This window comes from Galeopterus variegatus, unplaced genomic scaffold (assembly GCF_000696425.1).
Source record: "Galeopterus variegatus unplaced genomic scaffold, G_variegatus-3.0.2 Scaffold1253, whole genome shotgun sequence".
NCBI lineage: Eukaryota > Metazoa > Chordata > Mammalia > Dermoptera > Cynocephalidae > Galeopterus > Galeopterus variegatus.
The window spans coordinates 156472-165815 of record NW_007727364.1 but is presented as its reverse complement, the minus strand read 5'-3'; positions in this window follow the sequence as shown (position 1 = coordinate 165815).

Below are 9344 nucleotides of genomic sequence, written 5' to 3'. Positions count from 1 at the left end.
CTCATTTGTCTATTTTTGCTTTTGTTGCCCATGCTTCTGAGGTCACATTTAAAAAATTATTGCAGACAAATGTCATGGAGCTTTCCCCTATTTTCTAGTAGTTGCATAATTTCTGATCTTACATTTACGTTTTTTAATCCATTTTGAATTGATTTTCATATATGGTATGAGAAAAAAGTCTAATTTCAATCTTCTGCATGTGAATTTCCAGTTTTCCCAACATGATTTATTAAGAGACTGTCCTTTCCCCAATGTGTGTTCTTGAATAAATGTTGAAAATCAGTTGGCTTTAAATGTTTGGATTTACTTATGGGCTCTCTTTTCTGTTCCATTGGTCTATGTATCTGTTTTTATGCCAGTACCATGCTGTTGTGGTTACTATAGCTTTGTAGTGTATTTTGAAATCAGGTAGTGTGATACCTACAGATTCGTTCTTTTTGTACAAGATTGCTTTGGCTGTTCAGAATCTTTTGTGGTTTTATACAAATTATAGGATAGTTTTTCTGTGAAGAATGTCATTAGTGTTTTGATAGGGATTGCACTGAATCTGTAGATTGCTTTGGATAGTATGGACATTTTAATACTATCAATTCCTTCAATCCATGAAAATGGGATATCTTTCCATTTTTTTCTATATTCTTCAATTTCTTTAACCATTGTTTTACAGTTTTTGGTGTAGAGATCTTTCACCTTCTTGGTGGCATATAGGTACATTTTAGAAACAGAAACAAGGCCAGAATGGGTGAATCAGAGATGGGGAGGAAAAGCTCAGTGAGGAACAAAGAGAAGAGGTAGTATGAGAATGTTTTTAAAGTATCAGTTTTATTCTAAGTGCAAGGGGGAAGCCATTGGAGAATTTTAAGCAGAGAAGTAACTTCATTGAATTTGTTTTTAAATGAACACTGTTGCTGCTTTGTGGTAAATGCATCATAGATGACAATGGAAATAGAAGACAGATCATTTGGGACTGTTTTGATAGTCTAAGTGAGAGATGATGGTGGAATGAATTAGACAGGTTTTAAATAACATTATTGGACATACCTAAAATATACTTTGGAAGTAGAATCAATGGAAATTCTTGATGAATTAGGTAGAAGTACAATTAACAGTAGTTACTAATTCTACTAAGAGCCTTTTATAAGGAAAATGCTAATTAGTCTTTTATTCATCAAAAATTATTTTCTAAATGCTATATTTCAATTTAAATATGTACATTTTAAAGTTTACTTCAATAAAGTATTGCCATGAAACAAATTATTTGTGGCCTCAAACTGTTACTTGTATAACTTATTTTTAATATTGTCACCATAATATTTTAATAAGTCTATTTTCCCCTTTCATAATTGAGGAGACCATGAGGATAAAGAAGAGAGTATAAAGTATAGATAAAGTGCTAAGCTCATCAGAAAGTGTACATAGTGTCTGGCCGGCCCCGTGGCTCACTCGGGAGAGTGCGGCGCTGGGAGCGCCAAGGCCGTGGGTTTGGATCCTATATAGGGGCGGCCAGTGCACTCACTAGTTGAGCATGGTGTGGGTGAGACCAAGCCAAGGGTTATGATCCCCTTACCGGTCACAAAATAAAATAAAATAAAAGTGTTACATAGTGTAAGTTCTAGGACTTGTTCATGTAATATTCTTTTTAGATTACCTGTCCAATTTGAGTATTTCCATAGGTTATATATCCTAATGTTCTATCAGCTTAGATAACAAAACTGTAGTAGCCTTCAAAATCTAGTCCCACTATTTTTTCTTATATTCATACAATTTAAAATACATTTTTTATAGGAGCTACTTTTTATATGGTAATATTATAATGAGCAGTTTGGGCACCAAGCAACAATAAAACAGTGGAGTTTTCATTACTCTCTATTTTCAGTCTTAGGTAATATGTATGTTGTCTAAGGAGCCTCCTCAAAGAGACCAGAAACACCTTACTATATAAACAATAACAGCATGAAAAGTCTGAATTGCATTAGTCTAAAAAATAACATGAGAGGAAGGTGACAGTGAAGGCTTACTCAAATTTACCACAATAAGGTTCTCTTAAGCATTTACACTTTTTTTTCCCTTGGCTTGGTGATGAAAATAAATAAATAAATAAGACAGCATCTGCTTTAAATAAATAGAATAAATACCTAGTATTGAATTAGGGAAGCACACCAGTGAGTATCATTCAAGTCAAATGAGCCAAGGGAGTATGGATAAAAGTTATAAGAAACCAAGGAAGATGAAGAAAATTCATTTGAAGAATGGATAGAATTCTTACAAGTAAAGATTGTCAGGATTATAGTTTAGGAAGAGAGAATAGCATGTGCTGTATTACAGAGCTGATAAAAGATGGTGGCATTAGGACAAAGTATTTGCCTTAGGGAACTGGTAAATTCAAAGGTGCAGTGTTTTTTTGTTTTTTTTTCCTTTCATTATTTTTCAAAACTACACCCCAGAAATGATATATTTTTCTGTAAAAGGCAGGTTTAGCATTCTGTAACGCAATATGGTAGAACTGGAAAGATAATGCCAGAAAGTTAGCTTGGACTGTATTAAGCAAGAACTTAAATGCTAGAATGCAAATGTATAAGCAAGGAAAAAAAGAGCACCAAATTTCAAGCTATAAGCCCTGGGTTTAAGGCCTGCTTTTATTACTGATAAGTTTGGGAATTTGGGGAATGTAAGTTTTCTCATTAGCAAAATAGAATGCAAATGTATAAGCAAGGAAAAAAAGAGCACCAAATTTCAAGCTATAAGCCCTGGGTTTAAAGCCTGCTTTTATTACTGATAAGTTTGGGAATTTGGGGAATGTAAGTTTTCTCATTAGCAAAATAGAAATATTGACACCTACAGTGTTTTAATAAATATCAAATAAAATAATGGTGCTTTTAAGCTAAATTATGGTGTATGTCTGTGTATGATAATTTATATTATATGACTGCTGAATTCAATGAGGTATGGGAAGATACAAATTTTTGATAAGGGGTAATATAGCAATGGTTACATAATAGTAATCTTCTTCTGAAAGCCAAATGTGGTACTTCTTACAACAAAATACAAGAATATTGCTTTTGTGTAGGTGAGAAGTATTAAGGTGTAAAGAAAGAGGTAATAAGATTTGAAGATAACTAATCAATAAGATAGAAAAAGTAGAAGTAATGGGTTTCAGGATGTTGGGAAATAATTAAGATTTTAAAATCCAAACTCACTGGGGAAATCATAAGAAAATCAGAAAGAGAAAGGAAAGCCAGGTAACCTAGCATTTGTTGAGTTTTACTTTGTCCTGGGTACTTCACTCATCAATTTTATGACTTAGATAATCTAGTCCTTCACTACCCCCAGTTTGGTTTGGTGTTACTCTTTTGATTTTTATTGAAAAACAAACATAAATTTGGGGAGAATAAATATCTTCTTCAAGTCAAGTAAAGAGTAAAAGAATTTGAAATAAAGTTCATCTGATTCCAAATTTTAAGCTCTTTTACTTGGATCATGTATACTTGATTTAGAGGAACGATTATTTTCTTTAAAAAGTTGAAAATAAATATCCAAATCTCAGAAGAAAGAAAGTGATAAAAATTTGAAAGAAACATAGAAACTCATGATTTTGAAGGCTTCAGAGGTGATACTATTTTTGATGCAGAAGCTATAGAGGAAAAGGGGTGTTCTGAAGATGAAACTCTGAGAAGTGCTCATTTTTAGGAAGTGGGAGGAGAAAGCTAATTCAAGAAAAGAGTGAAAAATGGGTGGTCAGAGAGGCAGCACTCAGAGAAACCAAGTTATTTCTCAGTCACTGAAGTCAAAAAAGAGGTTACATGCATTATAGATTTTAGCAATGGTTATAGCTGTGTGATAAGGAAGGAGGAACCACAGGTGTTTTCTATTCTATAGAAAAGTTTACTTGTGAAGTGGGGATAGACAGAACACCTTTGGAAGCATTTATATGTCAATGGTCTCTTTGCAATTACAAAAGATGTACAATTGAATATACTAGCATATTTAGAAAGCTCATGTTAGGAGAATAGGTGAACATGAGTCTGCACTCAAAAATGTGATGGATTCACATTATGATAGCTTTTCCTGAGTATATGAGGTACTATAAAAAGTTCGTGGAAAAATATAATTAACAGATAATATGGTCTTTTCCATGAACTTTTTGAAGACTCTTTGTATATAGTGGTGTTTTAATATTGCCAGATGAGTAGCATGCCGATGCTATTTCACTGCTGAGACATATCAATGTTCTAATAATCTAAATGAAAATCCAAAATTTGGAGCTAACATTATTCTTTGCTCTCAAGGAGAGGAACATTTGTGTCCCTTTCTGGTGGCATCTCTTTTGATATTTTCAAAACTCCCCCCTTCCTCTATCTCACCTGCTTCAGACAGAGAAGGTATTAGGTAAGACCTTTCTTGTAGATAGAAAGTCTGTAAAATATAAGAATCTTACAAGCTGAGCTTTCACAGACATATGCTTATAATTTGAAGAGACATTTAAAATTTTAACTCATTTTCAGCATAGAGAATGCTGGCAGTATTTTCTCTTTGGCAGCATTACTCCCTCTAAAAGCCTGTTATGTTCCATATGCATTTCAAATTAGAAACAGAGCTTTTAAGAGTTGAAAACACAGTTGCTGGGACTCTCACCTTGGAGATCAAGCACAAAATGGTAAGCAAAATATAGCAAATACAATACTTTACTTCTGCAAGGATTTTCTTATAGATTTCCACAATGATTATAAAAATATTGATTACATGCATACAAGAATGTTTCTGTTTCATCAATTGCTGCCTGTAAGTTGATGAGTTTGAGGTCCTGATACAAGGACGTGTGATCAGAGAAATTAATGGAAAAATACTGAAGCTGCAGTTTTGCTATTTTAATCAATTCAATTCATTACATTTATTGAACTCCCTTTGTCAGGCACACAGAAAAATGAATGATCCTATATCTGATTCCAAGGGTCTTACACTTAAAAACCTTTCTAAAAGACAAGAAAAAAATATTCTAACTACTGTAATGAGGGTACACACAATGCTAGGGGAAATAAGAATCAGATTGCAACTGATTGGGAAAATAAGAAAAGCTTTATGGAGGAGGACTTTGAGTGAGTACTTGAAGAATGTGTAGGACTACTCAGGCAAAGAGGCTGGAATAAAACATCCCAGGAGGAAAAAACAGCATAACTAAGGGAAGAAGTCAGGAAAAATCACATATTTGAAGCAAACTCCATGGGGTAATTCGTCACCACACAAAACATGGATGGAAGATAAACCTGGCAATATTGGAGATATTTTGAGGTATTTTGAATGCCAAAATCGAGTAATGTGGGTATAAGTAGGCCAGAGGAAATTGCTGTTGGAGTTTACACAGAAAAACACATTATTGTGAATGTTACATGGGAGACTAACATGACAGTAGCATACACGTAGGTGAGGAGGGATAAAACCTGCACCTAGTAAAGCTGACCGCAATTTTCTAAAAACTTGTGAAAAAAGGGTGAACGGAGGTCGTGACCATGGAAATGGAGATGGGAGAGCTATTCTTATCCATAAAAAATACTTATCTCTTAATAATTGAAGTATCTCTTTTTTTTCTCTTTAAATTCCTTATTGGCAGAGACTACTGGCAGGCTAGGAGAATGATAAAACGGGTGAACGGAGGTCGTGACCATGGAAATGGAGATGGGAGAGCTATTCTTATCCGTAAAAAATACTTATCTCTTAATAATTGAAGTATCTCTTTTTTTCTCTTTAAATTCCTTATTGGCAGAGACTACTGGCAGGCTAGGAGAATGATAAAACAGTCAATATTTGAGGTTGTAACCAATGTTCTAGAAAAATATTTTAATAATATATTTTCATTAAAGTAACATATGGGTGTGTGCATGTATATCAATTAGTTCAAAATATAAAATCACTTGTATGTCTTTGTTTTAAATTTGTACCAGACTTTATTTTTTAAAGAAGTTTTAGGTGTATAGAAAAAAAATGCACAGAAAGTTCAGAGATTTTCTATGTATGTACTCCCTCCCCTCAACAGACAAGAGTTTCTTCCATTTTTAATATCTTGTATTAGTGTGGTACGTTTGTTACAACTGATGAACCAATATTGATATGTTTCATTAATTAAAGTTTATAGTTTACGTTATGGTTCGATCATTTTTGTTCTATGGGTATTGACAAATGTGTAATGTTGTGTATTCACTATTATTATGTATTATACAGAATAGCTTCAATGCCCTATAATATATGTCCTGTGTACAACCTATTCATCCCTCCCTCCCTCGTCCTACATCTGGCAACCACTGATCTTTTTATTGTCACTATGTTCTGTCTTTTTCCAGAATGTCAGATAGTTGGAATCATACAGTATGTAGCCTTTTGGGATTGACTGCTTTCACTTAGCAATGCATATTTAAAGTTCTTTCATGTCTTTTCATAGCTTGCTAACTCATTTCTTTTTACTGCTCAGTAATACTCCATTATATGGATGTACCACAGTTTATTAATTCACATATTGAAGGGCACCTTGGTTGGCTCCAATTTTCATTCATTATGAATAAAGCTGCTATAAACATTCATGTGGAGGCTTCTGTGTGGCCATAAGTTTGTAACTCATTAAGGTAAATACCAAGGGGCATGACTGTTGGTAAGATCACGTTTAGTTTCTTAAGAAACTGTCAGAATGCCTTCTGAAGTGGCTTTACCATTTTGTATTCCTATCGGCAACAGATGAGTGTACAGGGTTAGAAATCTTGATTCTCATTTGATTTTTAGAATAGGGTTTTTAGATAATGCATGTATGGGACAAAAGTCCTCGATTAAGGGACAAAAGTCCACAGCCAGTGAGCAAAAGTCTATCTAATCAATTCTAATCAAGTATATGTTGATTTTCAGTTGATTTTTAGTATAGGGTTTTTAGGTAATGCATGTATGGGACTAAAACCCACAGCTAAAAAAGTACACACCAGGCCATCTAATCAACTCTAATCACTGTTTAGATATAGGATTGTATACTTTAATGATTTTAGAGCTAACAGGTGGTTGACATACAGGATCTGTTAAGAGAAGTTAAAGAATTGCTGTAGGGAAAACTGTGAAAAAATATTTGCTAATGGCAAGCTGTTTGTTGGAGGAAACTTTACAGATAATTAGACTTAGATTTAATCATAAGAATGTAACTTTTGCTTAAATCATTTAAGGAGATGTTTATATTTTAGATAATGATCACAGTTTGATCAACTTAGCTTTTCACAAATTATACTTTGGAATGTCATATTGTTAGTTTTGATGATTTTACTAGTTTCCATTGATTAAGCTATACTTAGCCATAGATAACTTTTGTGACATTGCCCATGTCTTTGTGTCCTTTTGAAATGATTGAATCAACTGATTTTTCTTGTGAAATTTCCTTGTCTTTACAATAAAGAACAAGCTTACTTTGAATCAGGGCTATACCCAGTTTTCTCCCAGTAACAGAGGAGTTGCTGAGGTCCTGTTATCTCATTGCATTCATGTTGCTTTGAGTAATCCTTGTTTGCATCTCCATTACACAGCAAGAATTGTAACAAATAAGAGTTCCTGTTGCTTCACTTCCTCACCAGCATTTGGAGCCAGTGTTTTGGACTTCAGCCATTCTAATAGCTGTAGTTGTACGTTATTGTTTTAATTTGCAGTTCCCTAATGACATACAATGCGGAGCTTTTTTTTTCATATGCTACTCTGCCATCTTGTATATGTTCTTTAGTGAGGGGTCTGTTCAGATTTTTTGTTTTTCTTTCTGTTTTCTGTATATTTTGGATATAAATAGTTTATCAGACACGTGATTTGCAAATACTGTTCCCCAATCTGTGGCTTGTCCTTTGTTTCTCTTAATAGTGTCTTTCACAGGGCAGGAGTTTTAACTTTAATGAGGTATAACATCAGTTTTTTTTTTTGTTTTTTTTTTATTTCAAAGATTGTGTTTTGGGGTATTTCAAAGAACTGGAGTATCATATGGATAAAGTATCACACAGGTAAAGCCATTCTGGCTTCCATAGATGGAGGTGGTGATTTATTGAGTAACCACCACCTAATTTTTCTTTGAGATGATAAAGACCCAGAAAAAGAGAGTTAACTGCTAATTCAAGCCCTCACTAAATGTACTTCCTAATATAATGATTTATCTTTTGTCTATCATTTTTATTCCTTTACCAGCTTTCCCCTTCTTATTCTTTGGGGTGATTCCCATAGCTCAGATGAGGATGATTGTTGTTCTATTGTTTTGAAATATATACAACGTTCTTCCCCCACCCCGAAACAGATGAATATATAAACACTTCAACTACTGCTTCTGAATTGATATGTTCATAGCAGAAACTGACCTTGAAAGACAATCTAGTCCACTCCCCTTTTAAAGGACCACCAACTAACACCTCTACTTGAAGATTTCTTTGCTCTACAATCATGTTTTTGATCTGAATGACTGAAAGAATTATTGGCAAATTCCCAAATGCACTGAGTTTTATCATGATTTTGCACAATTCTTTTTATGTTTGTACCTGGGAAGCTCAGTAATGCTAGATGGAAGTCATCTAACAAGGCAGATTGATTATCATCAATCTCAAAAGGGCACTGAAAATTACCTAGTGAGGCAACATTTCCATATCAAGCTCATTCTCCTGCTTTTGGTAACAACTATTATCCATTTTTTTCTGCCTTAAACCTCCTCTCCTGTCCATCCCCATCTCCCTATACACACATTTTCATATAATAATCTTGCTTGATGAAGCATTACCAAAGTAAAAGTATTAAACATGAGCTCTCCCATCTTCCCATCAAAAACTCTGCAAGCCTAGCAGCATCTTCCCTTCACATCTCTATCTTCCTTCCTGTTACAGTAAAAATAATTCCTTTCCTCCTGTTCTGGTGATCCTATTTATTCTCTCTTAGGAAATTATGCAGTTTTCGTTTGTTTGTTTTTTACTTACGGGATTATTGTTCTCTTGAATCTCTAAAAAGAAAGTCACTCTTGACTTCATAATGACTACACAACAACTGCTCCACTATTATTATTATTATTATTTTCCTGCTTTAGATAGCTTGATGCTCTGAAGTTGTTACCTATTAGATTCATTCTTCAGCCTATTTCTTTTTCTTTTTTTTTACAATATACAATGTAGTTGATTATTATGTCCCATCACCGAAACCTCCCTCCCTCCTCCCTCTCCCCCCTCCCACCCAAGCATGTCTTTTCCATTTGCTTGTTGTAAGAACTTCAAAAAAATTGTGGTTGTTTTATCTTCCTCTCCTCCCCACCCCGGTTTTTTCGTTTGTTTCTTTGTTTGTTTTTTTGTTTTGTGTGTGTGTGTGTGTGT